We start from the raw sequence: 23,801 nt of genomic DNA, 5'->3' as shown, positions 1-23,801 counted from the left end.
TGAGCTCCAGAAGGCACACAGTAAATTGTGTGGAATCCATCAGTGTGTAGAACATGCAGCCTAAAGAGCTGGACCATCAACTACACATAAATGTCAAAATGAATAGCATGCATTCTCTGGAGGATGAATGCTGCATTTGCATGACCACGCCCACACCTGCAGGGGATTGCACAAATTGATCGGTTGTGAAATCTCGCCAAACTGCGGAGACGCCTGATTCATGTTTCAAGTCAACACCCAAAACACCCAACACCTCTGTACTCTAGCCCGCACCATTCGCTGCCCAACTCCACGCTGCCCTGTACCACACCATGCTACGCCGCTTCACTCTACTCTGAAACAATCTACTCTATGTCACTGCCCTCTATGCCACTCTACTCCACTCTGCACAACTTAACTGTACGCCATTGCTCACTACAGCACTGCAATCTACTCTGCACCGCTCTACTCTATGTCACTGCACCCTACAACAAATAGAGAGTAAGATGCTATCTACTTTTACCTCTGCCTACCTTTGGGGTTCCACTGGACCCTGTGCACACTATGCCTCACTTTGGTATAGTATATACAGAGCCATCTTCCTATACTCTAGATTTATGAATCCGCTCAAGGCCACGCAATGTGGCGTTGCGTGGCTTCATAAATTTCATTTTTGAGCTGCGTCACTCATGCACCACATTGGGTGGTGCAAATTTGATGCAACTAGCCTCATAAATATGGCCCTGAGTGCACATGAGTGTTTTTGTTTGACAGTCAGGAGCAGTTATTAAACGCAGTCTTTACACAATTAAGCTCCTATGAACCCAGTGTTACACAGTTCACGTGTTCAAATACATTTCAGCCAGAGCACCAGTTTAATGCTGTGCATTCTACAGAGCGCATATTAGGTACTCAGGTGGGTTACACAAATTCCGCAATGTACATGAATATCTGTGCAACACCCAAATCGCTGTTTATTTATGACTTTCAACAATGGCATTTTTTTTATAATGGGCATTCTACAGAGCGCCTACCTAGAACCTGGATGGTAGAAAACTAACTGCACAACCAACTGTACTTGGTCTTGTTTTTCAACACAGCACAATCTTAGCACAGCTTCGTAATGACGTTCTGTGTTATTGAAGATTTGTTGATTATACCCATGGCCACTGGAATTATGTGGCAGGAGGCAAATTATGCAGCAGTGTTGAGTAAATTATGCAGCAAGAAAAGGCAAGTTATGCAGTATAACCAGGAGTGGTCTGTGTAGGTAGGAACAGTGAGGCTAAGGGGGGGGGGGTGAAGCCTACAGAAGACGAGGTAAAATAACATTTAAAAAAAAGAAAACCACTTACCTTGCATGTAGTGAGCGCAAAGTAAATAGTTTTCTTTTTTTTATTTTAATTTAACTCATCATCGTCTGTAGACTTGCCCCCATCCCGCCCCTTATCTTACCTGCACCGGCCACTCCTGGGCTCAACACAGCAGATTTTGTGATACTAGTACTTCATTATTTTGTCCTTTATACACTTGTTAAGACTGACTGGGCTTTGGTTAGACCTCATTAGTACCAGTTTAACACCCAAATTCAGCAATAAGCAGCAGAAATGTGACCAATTAACCTTTGCAGAAGGCCCTCCGCTGCGCAGTAGCATGTGTAGCTTCTTTGGGACATATTACCAAGCAATAGCGATAATTATCGCTATTGCTTGGTTAGAGACAAAATTTTACCGCTGAGCTGCGGCGATTTTTATCGCAGATAAACCTTGGTATTACCAAGGTTTATCGCAAATGCGATAAAAAACGGCCGCAATGCGTGAATATCGCTGTAAAGTCAGCGATATTCATGCATTATCGAGCTAATGCTCTTAGCCATGTTATCCACCTCCCATTGGATAACATGGCTAAGAACTGCTCAGGGCAGGTGTTAGCTTTTGGAGATATTCGCGCTTAGCGAGAATATCTCCAAAAGTTAGTAATAGGAGATAGCGATGTTAGCGACTCTTTCCAGTCGCTAACATCTTGACACGCCCACTTTGCATGTCATTAGTGATAAATATCACTGACATGCAAAGTGGGGCCCAAGATGGTCGCTATCTCCTACTAGCTGTCACTAACTGGTGTTAGCGACAGCTAGGTAATAGGGAGATAATTTTATCTCTGCTTTCTTGGCTTTCAAAGCCAAAAAAGCGGAGATAACCCCCCTTGATAATATGCCCCTTTGTTATTAACTTTTGAACCGTTTGAGATAGAAACAAAACAATTTTTTTTGTTAAAATCTTCAGACTATGCAGCAAAGGAAGAAATATGTGGCAAATGAGGCACATCTATATTTATGCGAAAACTGCCATGGACGCAGCACTATCACATATTTCCAGTGCCCCTGATTATACCACATGTAGTATTGTTTGACTTATGTTATTGTCTTGTTTCTTTTCTAATATTGATTATTGATTATTTGTTATTGTTACATTTTCAGTTGTATATTTGCAATTCAAAATATCCCCCTGATGAAGGACTCCCTTCCGAAATGCATTGGAAACTAACTGCAGTCCTCAATACGCAGTGATGATAAAACATGATATGTTTGTTTTGCAACAAACTGAAATGATGAGAAAATAAAAGGAAAACACACCACTTTGTGATACTCAAAAAATTGGTGATGGAATGAAATGATTTTGATCCAAAATCGATCAATGAATACGAGTTTGAGTTGATGCAAGATAATGCATAATACAGTGCTAATTGGGCTATTTTGTCTGAGGGCATATGGCATACAAATTGCATAGAATGCATCATCACTTCTATCGTGCTATGCAGTACTATGACAATAAAACAAAAACATATATTTGAAAGAATGGCCTGCTGTAGCCTCACGAAGCATGCAAAAATGTTGTTTAGCAGATGGCTAGACTCTTTGTCACACCCTGGTATGAATATAACGCAACACGAGTGCTATAAATACCTTACCAGATGCATCATAACAAGCAGGGATACGTCATGGTTCGAATGTTGCAAGCCATGTTGGGTGAGCAGGATTACCAGGGATGTCCTGATTTCTGGTTTGTGGTGTTGTATCTGACCACGAGCATTATCCCCAGCTTGCCCTTGAATTCAAAGACAAACAAACACAAGACACGACAAGTCAGGACGACTTTGCAATATGGAAAGAGAAGATGAAATTGAAGATCTTTGTACATCATACAGGATGGACGGATTCTATAAGAAGCAGCAAGAAGAGGGAATGCAGCAAATTAGAAAACTGATTGATAATTGCTCTGGGCCTCAATCACAGTAATAGAGTAACTTCATAGTCTAGAGACTTATGTCTAAAATGTTCATAACATTCGCAAACTTCCTAAACACTTTACTGAAAACAATCCCAATCTGCAGCTTCAGTGTGTACACCCTAGTCTTAAAACTGCAGATGTGGTTTGAGCTGCCCCTTTTTTTTTATTGACTTTCTCCTCCTGGAAAACATTTCCCCGTGTGGAGAATTCTTCCCCCACAATCCCAGAAAATACAGGCCTGTTACTTTATTTGTCATTACTGTTTTGCACACTCACTGGAGCGTTTTGGTCATCAAATGCAAGTCTGCAACTCTGATGTTAAGGTCCAAGGAGAATGTAGCATCCCAGCAGAAAGAGAGCCTTAAAAATACCCAGAAAGTTGAGTTTTTGTGGGTGTTCTCCACATTCCCGTGCCTATACATTAAAGCTATGGCTATGTAACACAGCGTTCAATCGTGGATCTGGATTTGATTGTAAATTCAATCTATGGACATAAATGTAAATCTATCCTGATTTTGTAAATAGGGAACTGTCATTTTCAAGCACCAAAGCCCCTATTCCTGCACTTAAATGTAGGCTAGATGCATAAAAGTATCTCTCCAACGCCATCATAGTGGAAGGGACCACCAGATGCTGCAATTAAAACTAAAACGCACGCATACATTAGCATACAATTACCACAAAGTGGATTCTCCCCTTATAACAAAAATAGTGACCTTCGCTATAATAAGCAGCTATAATAATGTCGAGGCAGCGGTTTGGGAAATTCCTCTGTACTACTGGATGTCTAAGGCGTTTGTCACACTTAAGCTATGCAGATGCTGTAACATAATCTCCCATAATGACTCTACGAGCCCGTACTAATTAGTGTACATTCCTCCGTGGCCAGGTAGTGGCATTCCAAGCCTCGCGCTGCTGTTCACGGCAAGATTTCACAGGAGTTTGTAAGTTTTTTATTTTATTGCGTAACTCTTGGCATTATCCAGAAATGATTGGCGCCTGGGAAGATATGTGTAACACGATGACTCTTGGCTGTGCACTTACTAGCCCTGGTCGTAGAACCAATGACATCAGCAGCAGAAAACCAATATAAACAATCTCATAGAACCCCGTTTAGGTAGATTTCTACACTCGCCGTCCCTCCTGAGCAGCAAGCAAGAAGAACTTTGGTAGGGTTTTAAGACCCTTTAAGTGTAGCAATGGTTACGCCCTATGACGTATTCAGGGTCAAAGGACGCGTGGTCTCACTGCAGCTACCATACATAGCATTTTGAAGAACTGGGGTCTATTCAGCAGCGTTATAAAGTAAATGGGAGATTATTGGGCCGCAAACACAGCGATTGTGAGGAAGTCGCTCGCTGTCCATAAGCAAGCATTGGCAAAGCGAATAAGCCTGGCTTTAACGGGCTAAAGCATAGGATAGAGGTGTGAAGTAATGAGCACCACTATTTTTGCTGTGTCCCTAAGCCCGTGGCATAAGGTTGTAGAATAAAAAAATGCCACAGGCAGAAAAAGAGGCAGGTGACACAAAGGGACGAGTGTTTGTGTTCACTACCACACTAAAGCCAGACTGTTGGCTTTGCGAATGCTTATTCATGTCAGTTATGTATCTAAGGCGAGTGTCTGCCAGGGTATCTAACATGCAGATAGGGACCTGTGGTGGATGCAGATAGCGACCTGTGGTGGATGGGCGTGAGTCATATATGAAGGTCTGCCCAGCATCCCAGGTCTCTGCTCTTGCACACATTGGTCATCCTGGATGACCCCTCTTTCCACACAATCAGGGTGCAGATGTTGGAGATTTGCACCCGCTGTTGACTTGCCTTGCTTTACCACAGAGCACTGGACGGGTGGACTGTGAGAAAAAATAGGCCTGTGCACTAAACATGGGGATTGCTGGTGGACATAATTCACCAAACGGGGCTTAAATTAAGCGATTTCATTGCCAAACGGGAGCGGAGGTCGAGGAGACCTATGTGGTGGGGACAATGCTAGTTCGGATGCTCTGTGCATCACCACCCCCTTTTGTACCACTTTGTTCGCCATAAGTTGGCAGGGTATGCTCAGACGTGAGTCCCTTGCTCACTTCGCCACTGGATTCAAGCAAGCTGGGCTGAAGACGGCTGAAATGCCAGAAACCAGTCCTCGGAAGCTTGTTTCCGGTCCAGGGAAGGCATGGCTTGGCAGTTCGGGCTGGACTGTTCTCATGAGGCACAGGGTCAGACTGATTTGCATATGGCCATGTCTGAACTGGGGTGGCAGAGTGGGCTAAAGAACGGTGATGGATTAAACCCAGATCTGTTGACTGGGTGTGAGTGTTTGATTGCTTCGGATGCTCTGTCCATCACCACCCCCTTTTGTACCACTTTGTTCGCCATAAATTGGCAGGGTATGATCAGACGAGAATCCCTTGCTCACTTTGCCACTGGATTCAAGCAAGCCGGCTGAAGACGGCTGAAATGCCAGAAACCGGTCCTCGGAAGCTTGTTTCCGGTCCAGGGAAGGCATGGCTTGTAAGTTCGGCCTTGACTGTTCCCATGAGGCACAGGGTCAGACTGTTTTGCATATGGCTATGTCTGAACTGGGGTGGCAGAGTGGGCTAAAGAACAGTGATGGATTAAACCCAGATCTGTTGACTGGGTGTGAGTGTTTGATTGGTTCGGATGCTCCGTCCATCCCCACCCCCTTTTGTACCACTTTGTTCGCCATAAGTTGGCAGGGTATGCTCAGAAGTGAGTCCCTTGCTCACTTTGCCACTGGATTCAAGCAAGCCGGGCTGAAGACGGCTGAAATGCCAGAAACCGGTCCTGGGAAGCTTGTTTCCAGTCCAGGGAAGGCATGGCTTGGCATTTCGGGCTGGACTGGTCCCATGAGGCAAAGGGTCAGACTGATTTGCATATGGCCATGTCTGAACTGGGGTGGCAGAGTGGGCTAAAGAACAGTGATGGATTAAACCCAGATCTGTTGACTGGGTGTGAGTGTTTTGATCGGTTCGGATGCTCCGTCCATCACCACCCCCTTTTGTACCACTTTGTTTGCCATAAGTTGGCAGGGTATGCTCAGACGTGAGTCCCTTGCTCACTTTGCCACTGGATTCAAGCAAGCCGGGCTGAAGACGGCTGAAATGCCAGAAACCGGTCCTCGGAAGCTTGTTTCCGGTCCAGGGAAGGCATGGCTTGGCAGTTTGGGCTGGACTGTTCCCATGAGGCACAGGGTCAGACTGATTTGCATATGGCCATGTCTGAACTGGGGTGGCAGAGTGGACTAAAGAACGGTGATGGATTAAACCCAGATCTGTTGACTGGGTGTGAGTGTTTGATTGGTTCGGATGCTCCGTCCATCACCACCCCCTTTTGTACCACTTTGTTCGCCATAAGTTGGGAGGGTATGACCAGACGTGAGTCCCTTGCTCACTTTGCCACTGGATTCAAGCAAGCCGGGCTGAAGACGGCTGAAATGCCAGAAACCGGTCCTCAGAAGCTTGTTTCCGGTCCAGGGAAGGCATGGCTTAGAAGTTCGGCCTTGACTGTTCCCATGAGGCACAGGGTCAGACTGATTTGCATATGGCCATGTCTGAACTGGGGTGGCAGAGTGGGCTAAAGAACGGTGATGGATTAAACCCAGATCTGTTGACTGGGTGAGAGTGTTTGATTGATTCGGATGTTCCGTCCATCACCACCCCCTTTTGTACCACTTTGTTCGCCATAAGTTGGCAGGGTATGCTCAGACGTGAGTCCCTTGCTCACTTTGCAACTGGATTCAAGCAAGCCCGGCTGAAGACGGCTAAAATGCCAGAAACCGGTCTTCGGAAGTATGTTTACGGTCCAGGGAAGGCATGGCTTGGCAGTTCGGGCTGGACTGTTCCCATGAGGCACAGAGTCAGACTGATTTGCATATGGCCATGTCTGAACTGGGGTGGCACAGTGGGCTAAAGAACGGTGATGGATTAAACCCAGATCTGTTGACTGGGTGTGAGTGTTTGATTTTTTCGGATGCTCCGTCCATCACCACCCCCTTTTGTACCACTTTGTTCGCCATAAGTTGCCAGGGTATGCTCAGACGTGAGTCCCTTGCTCACTTTGCCACTGGATACAAGCAAGCCGGGCTGAAGACGGCTGAAATGCCAGAAACCGGTCCTCGGAAGCTTGTTTCCGGTCCAGGGAAGGCATGGCTTGGAAGTTCGGCCTGGACTGTTCCCATGAAGCACAGGGTCAGACTGATTTGCATATGGCCATCTCTGAACTGGGGTGACAGAGTGGGCTAAAGAACGGTGATGGATTAAACCCAGATCTGTTGACTGGGTGTGAGTGTTTGATTGGTTCGGATGCTTCGTCCATCACCACCCACTTTTGTACCACTTAGTTCGCCATAAGTTGGCATGGGTATGCTCAGACATGAGTCCCTTGCTCACTTTGCAACTGGATTCAAGCAAGCCGGGCTGAAGACGGCTGAAATGCCAGAAAACCGGCCCTCGGAAGCTTGTTTCCGGTCCAGGGAAGGCATGGCTTGGCAGTTCGGTCTGGACTGTTCCCATGAGGCACAGGGTCAGACTGATTTGCATATGGCCATGTCTGAACTGGGGTGGCAGAGTGGGCTAAAGAACGGTGATGGATTAAACCCAGATCTGTTGACTGGGTGTGAGTGTTTGATTGATTCGGATGCTCCGTCCATCACCACCCCCTTTTGTACCACTTTGTTCGCCATAAGTTGGCAGCGTATGCTCAGACGTGAGTCCCATGCTCACGTTGCAACTGGATTCAAGCAAGCCCGGCTGAAGACGGCTGAAATGCCAGAAACCGGTCCTGGGAAGCTTGTTTCCGGTCCAGGGAAGGCATGGCTTGGCAGTTCGGGCTGGACTGTTCCCATGAGGCACAGGGTCAGACTGATTTGCATATGACCATGTCTGAACTGGGGTGGCAGAGTGGGCTAAAGAACGGTGATGGATTAAACAAAGATCTGTTGACTGGGTGTGAGTGTTTGATTGGTTCAGATGCTCCGTCAATCACCACCCTCTTTTGTACCACTTTGTTCGACATAAGTTGGCAGGGTATGCTCAGACGTGAGTCCCTTGCTCACTTTGCCACTGGATTCAAGCAAGCCGGGCTGAAGACGGCTGAAATCCCAGAAACCGGTCCTCGAAGCTTGTTTCCGGTCCAGGGAAGACATGGCTTGGCATTTCGGGCTGGACTGTTCCCATGAGGCAAAGGGTCAGACTGATTTGCATATGGCAATGTCTGAACTGGGGTGACAGAGTGGGCTAAGGAACGGTGATGGATTAAACCCAGATCTGTTGACTGGGTGTAAGTGTTTGATTGGTTCGGATGTTCCGTCCATCACCACCCCCTTTTGTACCACTTTGTTCGCCATAAGTTGGCAGGGTATGCTCAGACGTGAGTCCCTTGCTCACTTTGCAACTGGATTCAAGCAAGCCCGGCTGAAGACGGCTGAAATGCCAGAAACCGGTCCTCGGAAGCTTGTTTCCGGTCCAGGGAAGGCATGGCTTGGCAGTTCGGGCAGGACTGTTCCCATGAGGCACAGCGTCAGACTGATTTGCATATGGCCATGTCTGAATTGGGGAGGCAGAGTGGGCTAAAGATCGGTGATGGAATAAACCCAGATCTGTTGACTGGGTGTGAGTGTTTGATTGGTTCGGATGCTCCGTCCATCACCACCCCCTTTTGTACCACATTGTTCGCCATAAGTTGGCAGGGTATGCTCAGATGTGAGTCCCTTGCTCACTTTGCAACTGGATTCAAGCAAGCCGGGCTGAAGACGGCTGAAATGCTAGAACCCGGTCCTCGGAAGCTTGTTTCCGGTCCAGGGAAGGCATGGCTTGGCAGTTCGGTCTGGACTGTTCCCATGAGGCACAGGGTCAGACTGATTTGCATATGTCCATGTCTGAACTGGGGTGGCAGAGTGGGCTAAAGAACGGTGATGGATTAAACCCAGATCTGTTGACCGGGTGTGAGTGTTTGTTTGGTTCGGATGCTCCGTCCATCACCACCCCCTTTTGTACCACTTTGTTCACCATAAGTTAGCAGGGTATGCTCAGACGTGAGTCCCTTGCTCACTTTGCTACTGGATTCAAGCAAGCTGGGCTGAAGACGGCTGAAATGCCAGAAACCGGTCCTCGGAAGCTTGTTTCCGGTCCAGGGAAGGCATGGCTTGTAAGTTCGGCCTTGACTGTTCCCATGAGGCACAGGGTCAGACTGTTTTGCATATGGCTATGTCTGAACTGGGGTGGCAGAGTGGGCTAAAGAACAGTGATGGATTAAACCCAGATCTGTTGACTGGGTGTGAGTGTTTGATTGGTTCGGATGCTCCGTCCATCCCCACCCCCTTTTGTACCACTTTGTTCGCCATAAGTTGGCAGGGTATGCTCAGAAGTGAGTCCCTTGCTCACTTTGCCACTGGATTCAAGCAAGCCGGGCTGAAGACGGCTGAAATGCCAGAAACCGGTCCTGGGAAGCTTGTTTCCAGTCCAGGGAAGGCATGGCTAGGCATTTCGGGCTGGACTGTTCCCATGAGGCAAAGGGTCAGACTGATTTGCATATGGCCATGTCTGAACTGGGGTGGCAGAGTGGGCTAAAGAACAGTGATGGATTAAACCCAGATCTGTTGACTGGGTGTGAGTGTTTTGATCGGTTCGGATGCTCCGTCCATCACCACCCCCTTTTGTACCACTTTGTTTGCCATAAGTTGGCAGGGTATGCTCAGACGTGAGTCCCTTGCTCACTTTGCCACTGGATTCAAGCAAGCCGGGCTGAAGACGGCTGAAATGCCAGAAACCGGTCCTCGGAAGCTTGTTTCCGGTCCAGGGAAGGCATGGCTTGGCAGTTTGGGCTGGACTGTTCCCATGAGGCACAGGGTCAGACTGATTTGCATATGGCCATGTCTGAACTGGGGTGGCAGAGTGGACTAAAGAACGGTGATGGATTAAACCCAGATCTGTTGACTGGGTGTGAGTGTTTGATTGGTTCGGATGCTCCGTCCATCACCACCCCCTTTTGTACCACTTTTTTCGCCATAAGTTGGGAGGGTATGACCAGACGTGAGTCCCTTGCTCACTTTGCCACTGGATTCAAGCAAGCCGGGCTGAAGACGGCTGAAATGCCAGAAACCGTTCCTCAGAAGCTTGTTTCCGGTCCAGGGAAGGCATGGCTTAGAAGTTCGGCCTTGACTGTTCCCATGAGGCACAGGGTCAGACTGATTTGCATATGGCCATGTCTGAACTGGGGTGGCAGAGTGGGCTAAAGAACTGTGATGGATTAAACCCAGATCTGTTGACTGGGTGTGAGTGTTTGATTGGTTCGGATGTTCCGTCCATCACCACCCCCTTTTGTACCACTTTGTTCGCCATAAGTTGGCAGGGTATGCTCAGACGTGAGTCCCTTGCTCACTTTGCAACTGGATTCAAGCAAGCCCGGCTGAAGACGGCTAAAATGCCAGAAACCAGTCTTCGGAAGTATGTTTACGGTCCAGGGAAGGCATGGCTTGGCAGTTCGGGCTGGACTGTTCCCATGAGGCACAGAGTCAGACTGATTTGCATATGGCCATGTCTGAACTGGGGTGGCACAGTGGGCTAAAGAACGGTGATGGATTAAACCCAGATCTGTTGACTGGGTGTGAGTGTTTGATTTATTCGGATGCTCCCTCCATCACCACCCCCTTTTGTACCACTTTGTTCGCCATAAGTTGCCAGGGTATGCTCAGACGTGAGTCCCTTGCTCACTTTGCCACTGGATACAAGCAAGCCGGGCTGAAGACGGCTGAAATGCCAGAAACCGGTCCTCGGAAGCTTGTTTCCGGTCCAGGGAAGGCATGGCTTGGAAGTTCGGCCTGGACTGTTCCCATGAAGCACAGGGTCAGACTGATTTGCATATGGCCATCTCTGAACTGGGGTGACAGAGTGGGCTAAAGAACGGTGATGGATTAAACCCAGATCTGTTGACTGGGTGTGAGTGTTTGATTGGTTCGGATGCTTCGTCCATCACCACCCACTTTTGTACCACTTAGTTCGCCATAAGTTGGCATGGGTATGCTCAGACATGAGTCCCTTGCTCACTTTGCAACTGGATTCAAGCAAGCCGGGCTGAAGACGGCTGAAATGCCAGAAAACCGGCCCTCGGAAGCTTGTTTCTGGTCCAGGGAAGGCATGGCTTGGCAGTTCGGTCTGGACTGTTCCCATGAGGCACAGGGTCAGACTGATTTGCATATGGCCATGTCTGAACTGGGGTGGCAGAGTGGGCTAAAGAACGGTGATGGATTAAACCCAGATCTGTTGACTGGGTGTGAGTGTTTGATTGATTCGGATGCTCCGTCCATCACCACCCCCTTTTGTACCACTTTGTTCGCCATAAGTTGGCAGCGTATGCTCAGACGTGAGTCCCATGCTCACGTTGCAACTGGATTCAAGCAAGCCCGGCTGAAGACGGCTGAAATGCCAGAAACCGGTCCTGGGAAGCTTGTTTCCGGTCCAGGGAAGGCATGGCTTGGCAGTTCGGGCTGGACTGTTCCCATGAGGCACAGGGTCAGACTGATTTGCATATGACCATGTCTGAACTGGGGTGGCAGAGTGGGCTAAAGAACGGTGATGGATTAAACAAAGATCTGTTGACTGGGTGTGAGTGTTTGATTGGTTCAGATGCTCCGTCAATCACCACCCCCTTTTGTACCACTTTGTTCGACATAAGTTGGCAGGGTATGCTCAGACGTGAGTCCCTTGCTCACTTTGCCACTGGATTCAAGCAAGCCGGGCTGAAGATGGCTGAAATGCCAGAAACCGGTCCTCGGAAGCTTGTTTCCGGTCCAGGGAAGACATGGCTTGGCATTTCGGGCTGGACTGTTCCCATGAGGCAAAGGGTCAGACTGATTTGCATATGGCAATGTCTGAACTGGGGTGACAGAGTGGGCTAAGGAACGGTGATGGATTAAACCCAGATCTGTTGACTGGGTGTAAGTGTTTGATTGGTTCGGATGCTCCGTCCATCACCACCCCCTTTTGTACCACTTTGTTCGCCATAAGTTGGCAGGGTATGCTCAGACGTGAGTCCCTTGCTCTTTTTGCAACTGGATTCAAGCAAGCCCGGCTGAAGACGGCTGAAATGCCAGAAACCGGTCCTCGGAAGCTTGTTTCCGGTCCAGGGAAGGCATGGCTTGGCAGTTCGGGCAGGACTGTTCCCATGAGGCACAGCGTCAGACTGATTTGCATATGGCCATGTCTGAATTGGGGAGGCAGAGTGGGCTAAAGATCGGTGATGGAATAAACCCAGATCTGTTGACTGGGTGTGAGTGTTTGATTGGTTCGGATGCTCCGTCCATCACCACCCCCTTTTGTACCACATTGTTCGCCATAAGTTGGCAGGGTATGCTCAGATGTGAGTCCCTTGCTCACTTTGCAACTGGATTCAAGCAAGCCGGGCTGAAGACGGCTGAAATGCTAGAAACCGGTCCTCGGAAGCTTGTTTCCGGTCCAGGGAAGGCATGGCTTGGCAGTTCGGTCTGGACTGTTCCCATGAGGCACAGGGTCAGACTGATTTGCATATGGCCATGTCTGAACTGGGGTGGCAGAGTGGGCTAAAGAACGGTGATGGATTAAACCCAGATCTGTTGACTGGGTGTGAGTGTTTGATTGATTCGGATGCTCCGTCCATCACCACCCCCTTTTGTACCACTTTGTTCGCCATAAGTTGGCAGCGTATGCTCAGACGTGAGTCCCATGCTCACTTTGCAACTGGATTCAAGCAAGCCCGGCTGAAGACGGCTGAAATGCCAGAAACCGGTCCTGGGAAGCTTGTTTCCGGTCCAGGGAAGGCATGGCTTGGCAGTTCGGGCTGGACTGTTCCCATGAGGCACAGGGTCAGACTGATTTGCATATGACCATGTCTGAACTGGGGTGGCAGAGTGGGCTAAAGAACGGTGATGGATTAAACAAAGATCTGTTGACTGGGTGTGAGTGTTTGATTGGTTCAGATGCTCCGTCAATCACCACCCCCTTTTGTACCACTTTGTTCGACATAAGTTGGCAGGGTATGCTCAGACGTGAGTCCCTTGCTCACTTTGCCACTGGATTCAAGCAAGCCGGGCTGAAGACGGCTGAAATGCCAGAAACCGGTCCTCGGAAGCTTGTTTCCGGTCCAGGGAAGGCATGGCTTGGCATTTCGGGCTGGACTGTTCCCATGAGGCAAAGGGTCAGACTGATTTGCATATGGCAATGTCTGAACTGGGGTGACAGAGTGGGCTAAGGAACGGTGATGGATTAAACCCAGATCTGTTGACTGGGTGTGAGTGTTTGATTAGTTCGGATGCTCCGTCCATCACCACCCCCTTTTGTACCACTTTGTTCGCCATAAGTTGGCAGGGTATGCTCAGACTTGAGTCCCTTGCTCACTTTGCAACTGGATTCAAGCAAGCCGGCTGAAGACGGCTGAAATGCCAGAAACCGGTCCTCGGAAGCTTGTTTCCGGTCCAGGGAAGGCATGGCTTGGCAGTTCGGGCAGGACTGTTCCCATGAGGCACAGCGTCAGACTGATTTGCATATGAACATGTCTGAACTGGGGAGGCAGAGTGGGCTAAAGATCGGTGATGGAATAAACCCAGATCTGTTGACTGGGTGTGAGTGTTTGATTGGTTCGGATGCTCCGTCCATCACCACCCCCTTTTGTACCACATTGTTCGCCATAAGTTGGCAGGGTATGCTCAGACGTGAGTCCCTTGCTCACTTTGCAACTGGATTCAAGCAAGCCGGGCTGAAGACGGCTGAAATGCTAGAAACCGGTCCTCGGAAGCTTGTTTCCGGTCCAGGGAAGGCATGGCTTGGCAGTTCGGTCTGGACTGTTCCAATGAGGCACAGGGTCAGACTGATTTGCATATGGCCATGTCTGAACTGGGTGGCAGAGTGGGCTAAAGAACGGTGATGGATTAAACCCAGATCTGTTGACCGGGTGTGAGTGTTTGTTTAGTTCGGATGCTCCGTCCATCACCACCCCCTTTTGTACCACTTTGTTTGCCATAAGTTGGCAGGGTATGCTCAGACGTGAGTCCCTTGCTCACTTTGCTACTGGATTCAAGCAAGCCGGGCTGAAGACGGCTGAAATGCCAGAAACCGGTCCTCGGAAGCTTGTTTCCGGTCCAGGGAAGGCATGGCTTGGCAGTTCGGTCTGGACTGTTCCCATGAGGCACAGGGTCAGACTGATTTGCATATGGCCATGTCTGAACTGGGGTGGCAGAGTGGGCAAAGAACGTTGATGGATTAAACCCAGATCTGTTGACTGGGTGTGAGTGTTTGATTGATTCGGATGCTCCGTCCATCACCACCCCCTTTTGTACCACTTTGTTCGCCATAAGTTGGCAGGGTATGCTCAGATGTGAGTCCCTTGCTCACTTTGCAACTGGATTCAAGCAAGCCCGGCTGAAGACGGCTGAAATGCCAGAAACCCGTCCCCCTCCCCCCAGCGCCTTGAGACCCTACGGGTAGGTAGTGCGCTCTATAAATGTCTTTGATTGATTGATTGATTGATTGATTGTTTCCGGTCCAGGGAAGGCATGGCTTGGCAGTTTGGACTGGACTGTTCCCATGAGGCACAGGGTCAGACTGATTTGCATATGGCCATGTCTGAACTGGGGTGGCAGAGTTGGCTTAAGAACGGTGATGGATTAAACCCAGATCTGTTGACTGGGTGTGAGTGTTTGATTGGTTCGGATGCTCCGTCCATCACCACCCCCTTATGTACAACTTTGTTCGCCATAAGTTCGCAGGGTATGCTCAGACGTGAGACCCTTGCTCACTTTGCCACTGGATTCAAGCAAGTCGGGTTGAAGACGGCTGAAATGCCAGAAACCGGTCCTCGGAAGCTTGTTTCCGGTCCAGGGAAGGCATGGCTTTGCAGTTCGGACTGGACTGTTCCCATGAGGCACAGGGTCAGACTGATTTGCATATGGCCATGTCTGAACTGGGGTGGCAGAGTGGGCTAAAGAACGGTGATGGATTAAATCCAGATCTGTTGACTGGGTGTTAGTGTTTGATTGGTTCGGATGCTCCGTGCATCACCACCCCCTTTTGTACCACTTTGTTCGCCATAAGTTGGGTGGGTATGCTCAGACGTGAGTCCCTTGCTCACTTTGCCACTGGATTCAAGCAAGCGGGGCTGAAGATGGGTGAAATGCCAGAAACCGGTCCTCGGAAGCTTGTTTCCGGTCCAGGGAAGGCATGGCTTTGCAGTTCGGACTGGACTGTTCCCATGAGGCACAGGGTCAGACTGATTTGCATATGGCCATGTCTGAACTGGGGTGGCAGAGTGGGCTAAAGAACGGTGATGGATTAAATCCAGATCTGTTGACTGGGTGTTAGTGTTTGATTGGTTCGGATGCTCCGTGCATCACCACCCCCTTTTGTACCACTTTGTTCGCCATAAGTTGGGTGGGTATGCTCAGACGTGAGTCCCTTGCTCACTTTGCCACTGGATTCAAGCAAGCGGGGCTGAAGATGGGTGAAATGCCAGAAACCGGTCCTCAGAAGCAAGTTTCCAGTCCAGGGAAGGCATGGCTTGGCAGTTCGGGCTGGACTGTTCCCATGAGGCATAGGGTCAGACTGATTTGCATATGGCCATGTCTGAACTGGGGTGGCAGAGTGGGCTAAAGAACGGTGATGGATAAAACCCAGATCTGTTGACTGGGTGTGAGTGTTTGATTGGTTCGTATGCTCCGTCCATCACCACCCCCTTTTGTACCACAGTTGGGGAAGAAGATCACGCCTGACTTAAGGCTTCCTTTAAACTTACAGCGCGAGGAGCGGAGCAAGATTCCCACAAAATGGCAGCGGCGCCTCGACGTCTAGCACTCGTGTACCCACAGAGTCCAGGTCCTGCTGGAGCGTTGCCATCCGTTCCAAGAGGTCAGCCTTCAGTTGATCCATGGAGTATTTGTTATCCACTTTAATCTCTGTGCAAAGCTCCGCCTTGAAATCCTTGTTTGAAGCAATGAGATCTTATTTGGTGAGAGCCATGGCTGTGGTGTCGTCAACACGATGCTGCGTCGATTTCTTCTCAGTGTAGTGAAATAGCTGGACACCTTCGCAGGGCCCTTTTTTGGTGGCATAGGTGGAGCCCGATCACTTCTTCCTTCCGCGAAAGGAGGTGCCCACCCCTTTTATTCGTGACGCCTCACAAGTGCTGTTCCCTCCTGCGTGGTGCTTTACCATCTCCCGAGGGGTACTCCTGCCTCTTCAAAAGGAACAAGCTTATGTCTCTCCCCAATTGCGAAGACCAGGGCAGGTATCCATTCTATCCGTAGGGGGTGGAGACCTCAAGACTCTTGCTCGCCGCTGGCCATCATCTCCAAGCAGTCCTGTGCCTAGATTCCCAGTGGGGCAGTCAGGCTTAATCCTGCATGCTGGTGTTCCATGCTGTGGGTGCCCTGTTAGGGCCAGGTAAGTCTCGCCTGGGCGCCATTTTGAAGTCAGGCAGGTCCTGATCGGTCGCCTCCCTATATATCTCAGCCCCCCCAGGATCCCACACTTCATTTATGCATGTTCTGCCCCCCAGGCTGACCTCTTCCCTGTAAGGGGGCCACTCATGCTGGCAGTCTAAGCTTCCTAATGGTAGCGTTCTCGAGGCTTCAAGCGGGCGCCCACAGTCGCTCAGCCCTAAACAAACAGAGAGCTAGGGAGAGAGAAGCTCTGGAGGCAGAACTAGAGGCCGTTGAGAAGGAACACAAACAGAACCCTTCCCACCCGTTGCAGCGCAAACTGAGTGCTTTAAGGGGGAAAGTAAAATGAGGTACTGAAATTCTGAACCCGTTTCATCAAAGTCGTCGTATCATGACGATTTTGGTAACATTAGACCGAAAATGGCAAGTGTAAGGTATACGAGCATTTTCGTCATATTCGAGTGACGAGATCACCATGAAATCAGGGATTCCGTTCTGAACCCTCGGGTTCCATTTTGTATACGGCAGCCATTTTGTGGTTGCCCTCACATAGGCCGATGACAGCGGCCAAACGAGTCTCCAAGCACACGTACACTTTAGCTGACTTCTAAATGACCTGAGCGAGCGACCCTCTTGCCTGAAGCCAAAACTTTTTAAGCCAGTTCCTTTCCCAGTAGCTGATCAAGATTACTGAACAAGACACAAGACACCTCTAAGCTTTTATTGCGCATCACTATGTCTAATCTTGCTCACACCTGTCCCTGCTCCTTTCTTTATGGGCCGTTTACGATGGGGATGTGCCCGTTTTTATGGTGGGTTCGATCGACCGAACTGATGAAGAATGTTAGGTTTGACCAATAGTTGATTGTGGGCTGGACAAACTGAAAAATTGACTTGTCATCATGATCCTGCTTTTTCTTTTCATCAAAACATGTGAATGGTCAATTGTAAATAAGGAATGTTTGCCTGAAGCATAGTATTTGGTGTAAAAAGGGATGACTAGCTTTGTAAAGTTGAGCAGTCTCCTGAGAACATACACCGTGTTGTACTTCTAGGATATCTGTTACTGGCTGCAGCTAATAAAATTGATCTTTGACGTCACCGAGAAGTATCCCGTGTCTCTGTACTCTAAGACAGGTGGACCCGGAGACTAGGGCGTTATCTCTGGCGCCGCTGGGTCTTAAATAACCCGGTTCTTCATTTGGCGCCCAACGTGGGGCGATTTCAGCGGTACCGGTCCAAGCCAGAGGTTCGTGAGGAGCTTCTTGTGGAAATTCTGGAGGAAGGCCAACCACTTCATCGACCCCTGTATGTCGTCGTGGTCCGAAAGTCTTTGCTGCGAGGTTCCCCGCCTTCCGACGGCTACGAAGGACTGCTGCCCTGACTATCGCCCTGTCTTGGAGCCTTTGATGATTTGTAAAACGAGACGATAGACGGGTCTTCTAGTGCCGACATCGATACCTCAGTTAAGTATGAGTGGAGCGTCTCCCAGTCCTTAGTTTTGGGTATCCCCTTGGGATCTTTGATTTGGAACTTGCAGGTACCAAAGCCGAGGGACTTGTGTATTCACGAGACTATCATATTCGATATTCCCTTGAAGTTTGAAGCTAGACTAGTGAGCGAAGATGCCTGGCCTTAGCAGACTTGGAAATTTGTTTTGTTGTGGTTATAATAGGGATTCCCGATTGGAGGATTCGTGTCCGGTTCCTCCGATTGGAACTCCAACCTATAAACTGTATGTGAAGCATGGCGTAGGCCCCATCGCATATAACGAAGTATGGATTCGTTACACAAAAAAGGATGGTGTCCTACAATGGCCCCGATATGGTAGTTTTGACACGGAAATTTTAGATAACCTAGAGGTTAGACTTTTTAAGAAGAAAGCCCGGCCGGCGATGTTTGACTCTTTCCGCCTATGGCGAAAGGAAGCCAAACAGAAAGAAATTAAATTAGCAAAGAGAAATAAAAGAGAAAAGGGTATCTCGATAATGCAAGCTGCTATGCAGTATAAAGATAATGAAGAAGAACAAGCGAGTGAGCAGTTGCACAGGCAATGTAAAATGGCGATCGATAAATGCTATCCAGTTTTGCCACCTCTTCAGCAAGATGCAGCAAAGGAACTTGAGAAAGATCCTTTAATGTCACATTTGTTGAGTTCGCCACCCCCTTATGCGCAGAGTGCTACAGCACCTCCGCAACCTTTAGCGGCGCAACCTCTGGTTACTTTGCCTCTTGCTATGGCACAGCCGCCAGCTCCTCTTCAGCTGGCTCCTACTCCTCTGGTGCAGCCTTCTCAAGGGCTGCCGACTTTGCTACCTGTTCCGTCTTTAATCCCTACGACTTTTCCACCTGTTTTTGCTGCCTCCCCTGCTACTGCTCCTACAATAGCTTCCTCTCAATCCGCTTTATCTCCTGTTCTGTCAACTTATCCTTCTGTACGACAGAGAATGACGGATACTGTTACTAGTCTTTTGTCTCCTTTCTTTGGGTCATTAAACACGACCCCCGTTTCAGAGCCTAAACAGTTACATAGCCAATTGCCTGATTCTAGAGAGAAGGGAGTATTGGATCATTTGGCGCATAAATGGGTTACCGACCCTGCAAGATATGAGTTAGAGTCTGTTATGGATGTCTTCCGCCAATGGGAAGCACCGAAGCAGAGATATGTTTTTGATAAAATGTGTGTTTTTCTTTGTGAAGAATTGGAGGATAACGATTTGGAACCCAATCCACCTGAGTTGTGTCGTGTACGGTTCGAGTTTGCGAAAGGCACGATTGTGGGTTCCGATGTTGAGAGAGCAGTTGCGACATTGTTGTCATTTAGGAGTGAGGCCATCTCTCGGCCGTTGTTTGAACCTGATCCTTCTGTTAGGAGAAAGGTGCGACAATATCCGATGAGGGAAGTTCCCCCAGTTTGGAAAGAAGGGGATCTAACGGCTAATCCACCTGTTCAGCCTCATTTTCAGCGTGTTTGGGTACATGTTCCATGGAAACGAGCTGAAGTTTTGGCTCTTAAACAGACCTTACCTAACCCCCGTAAGAATCCTGCAGGGTATTATAAGGAGTTATCACAGACTGCAGACTCATGTGTTATAAATTTAGCTGATATAGACATGTTGTTTGGAAACGTGGTCCCACAGCCTTTATGGGGATTGATTCGTCACACGGATCATGCGCAAGAGTTAGGTGATACCTGGGTTAATATTAGTGCTGCAGATACGCGACAAGTTGGTGGTGCTAAACCTGAGCCTTTAGTTGCAGAACTTCCTGGTAGGATCGTTACTTACATGAAGACTTTAATGCCTGCTATGCGAGTAAACTGGGACAAATTGTCTGCGTGTAAGCAGAAGAAAGATGAAACTGTGTCCGATTTCTTCACTAGGTTTGAAGAAACGTTTATCGACCACAGTGGTCAAGATATGAGTACTGAAGGTGGTCAATGGTTGTTTGTTGATAAGTTCGTGCATAATTTGCTTCCCGGGTTATGTACCAAGTTGAAGGATTCCGAGAGTTCATGGGCTGTTTCCTCATCAGCACAGATATTGGCTACTGCACAATACTCCGAAAATAGGGATAAGGATGAGAAGGATAGGGCAGACAAGAAGACTAAAGAGCTAAAGACGAAGGTTCTTTTACAGCAAGCGTATCCCCCCCGTAGTAACCAGCGTGATTATCAGCAACCTCAGCAGTTTCAGCGAAACCCGCAAAGGTTCGAGCCTTCTCAACCACTTTTCCCTGTAGGCCCTAATCAATGTGCATATTGCAAAGAAGAGGGCCATTTTAAAAGTAGCTGCCCTGTTTTGCTACAGCGTATGAATGGTGTTTCTAGCACAAGAGGTCGGGGTGTTCCACAAGCTCTTAGAGGTAGAGGACGTGGAGGTTTCCCCCAGAACGCACGTCCCTTTCCTCCACAAAATTCAAAGAATAGTTTTGATCAGCAGAATAACGCGTCTGGTAGGGCGAGTCAGTATTATGCTAATGACTACTACGCAGAAGGTGAAAATATGGAAGGTGATGATTGCTAGGACAGCCATAGACAAAGAGAGGGAGCTGTTTCAGTTCCAGTAGATCAGAGTGAACCTTATGTTGAGGTGATTACATCAGGTGTGTCGGAGCCTTTTCTGTTGGATACTGGTGCTACCAAGAGTTCTATTATGCACTCTAAACTCCCTGGCGCACCTTTGTCTGGCGAGACGAATGTTTCAGTAGGTTTTTCTGGCGCCCCGGTTAGGAACCCGATCTCTAGTCCTATATCTCTTTCTGTTGGACCGTGTGAATTCGAAGCACCCCTTATTCTGACGACGGGTTGTGGTGAGAACTTATTGGAGTTGGATCTGTTGAAAAGATTGTACGCGACATTGTATTGTTCACCCTCGGGAGTACAACTTACACTGGGTAAGAAAGTGGTCTCCTCGATGTATTTGTCAAAGGATAAACTTCCGACAGAATTGTCGTCTCTTCCTGATATTCTTTGGGCTACTGGTCCTAATGACGTGGGTCTTTTGGAGAAACCGCCATATGTTGTGACATTGAAAGCGAATGTTAAAATGCCACGTATTCCCCAATACAAGATCTAGAGTGAAGGTGAAAGGGCGTTTCTAGCGATCATTCATGACCTGATTGAGAAAGATGTAATTGAAGAAACGAGAGGTAATGTTTGCAATAGCCATGTGTTGCCTGTCTTAAAACGTACTGACTCTTCTCAGCCACCTGTTTACCGGTTTGTGATCGATCTTCGCGAGGTGAATAAGATTGTAGTTCCGCAATTTCCTGTCGTCCCAGATATTACTGCCTTACTGACCATGATTCCAGCTTCAGCCACGTGGTTTTCGGTGATTGATTTGAAGAATGCTTTCTTCAGCATCCCGATTGCCGAGAAGAGTAGGGATATTTTTGGCTTCTCTTTAGGAGGTCGAAGCTTCCGGTTTAAGAGAGCTACTCAAGGCTATTGTGAGAGTCCATCAATATATAGTCAGGCTTTGAAAACGCAGCTTGATACGATTGTTTTACCTGATGGTGCTGCTCTTATTCAGTACGTCGACGATTTGTTAGTAGCTGCAGATACTGAGGAGCTCTGTAAAGAAGCCACCTTGTCGTTGTTGCGTCATTTGTCTGATTTACATCATAAGGTGTCTCTTTCAAAGTTACAGTATTGTCGACAAGAAGTGACCTACTTAGGTCATCTCTTATCGAAGGAGGGAAGAAGATTGACCCCAGAACGAATTCAAGCGATTGCAAAATTGAGTGTGCCAATTACACAAAGAGAAGTGCGTGCTTTCTTGGGTGTCACGTCATATTGCAGACAATGGATACCAAATTTTTCCCTACTGGCCAAACCTTTGGTGGCATTGACTTGTAAAGATACACCAAATCCCCTCCCGTGGTCCGAAGAGTGTCAGAAAAGTTTTTCTGAATTACGCGATGCATTGTGTTCGGCTCCTGTGTTGGGTACCCCCGACTACAGTAAGCCTTTTACACTGTATGTCCATGAGAGAGAAGGATGTGCATTGTCAGTGTTGACACAATCTTTTGGGGACAAGCAGCGTCCATGTGCGTATTTCTCATCGACTTTGGATCCGGTAGCTAGAGCGTTGCCGAGTTGCTTGAGAGCTACAGCGGCAGCAGCTGTTTCTATTCGACAATCTGCTGGTTTGGTCATGAACAATACGTTGATTGTAATGGTTCCACATGCAGTGGATACTTTGCTAAACAGAACCAAGACACAGCACTTAACTAGTGCTCGATTGTCAGGTTATGAGCTGACACTGTTAGCGAGTCATGTGCACATAAAGTGATGCAATACGTTGAATCCAGCAACGTTGTTGCCGATTTCAGTAGACAGATGTTCCTGACCAACATGATTGTTTTCTCAGGACAGAAGAGGAAACGAAAGGGAGGATAGATCTTAGAGACACTCACCTTGTGAAGTGTGATGGTACCTTATGGGTGGATGGTTCGTGCTTCAAGCTTCCAAATGGTGATACGACTTTGGCATATGCTGTTACGACTTTGCATACGATTGTTGAAGCTGCACGTATCACACATAATTCAGCTCAAGCAGCAGAGTTGATTGCACTTACGAGAGCTTGTGTATTATCAAAAGGAAAGAAAGTGACCATTTATACTGACAGCCAGTATGCATTTGGTGTGGCTCACAGTTTTGGACGATTGTGGAAGGAACGTGGGTTCCTCACGTCTCATGGAACTAAGATACAGCATGGTCAGTTGGTGAATGAGCTTCTTGAGTCACTTACCTTGCCGTTGCAAGTTGCGATTGTGAAATGCAGTGCACATAAGAAGGTTACTGACGAGGTTGGTCGCGGTAATGCGTTTGCTGATGAAGTTGCGAAAGAAACAGCAAGAGATGTGATAAGTCGAATGTATGTTGCGGGCCCTGCAAGATGGATTGGTGACGTTGGAATGTGTGCAGATACGATAGAGAGTGTGAAGTCTATTCAAGCTGAAGCTACAGAAAAAGAATTGAGGGTGTGGAGAGAGAGTACGGGTAAATTGGACACGAATGGTTGTTGGGTTGAGTTGTCAGAACATCAGCAATGGTTGTTACCTGATGTGTACGTGCTTGCAGTGGTTACAATGGCGCATGGAATGGCCCATATAATTGTGAAAGGGATCTGTAAGTTGTTGGCTCCAGTATGGCAAATTGCTGGAATTCCTAAGTGTGCAGAGAATGTGGTCAAGAATTGTATGATTTGTTTGAAATACAATCCTGGTAAGGGAACTCCAACTCCAGCTGGTCATTTTGCTCCTCCGACGTATCCGTTTGAGGTTTTGCAGCTAGATTTCATTCACATGGAGAGATGCAACAACCTGAAGTACGTACTAGTGGTTGTTTGTGCCTTCTCAAGATGGGTAGAAGCATATCCCCTAAAACATAATACTGCCTTGTCCACAGCTAAAGCCCTTGTCAAAGAATGCTTCCCTAGGTTTGGTTTGCCGAGAATGGTCTGGAGTGATAATGGGAGTGAATTTGTGGGTCAAGTGATGAAGAGAGTGTGTGAAGGGTTAGGAATCCGCTAAAAGTTTCACGCTGCAAATCACCCCCAATCAGCTGGTCTAGTGGAGTGCTATAATGGCACCCTCAAATTG

The sequence above is a fragment of the Lissotriton helveticus genome, chromosome 8, assembly GCF_964261635.1.
Source record: "Lissotriton helveticus chromosome 8, aLisHel1.1, whole genome shotgun sequence".
Lineage (NCBI taxonomy): Eukaryota > Metazoa > Chordata > Amphibia > Caudata > Salamandridae > Lissotriton > Lissotriton helveticus.
The sequence above is the reverse complement of the archived record's forward strand: the minus strand, read 5'-3'. Positions refer to the sequence as shown.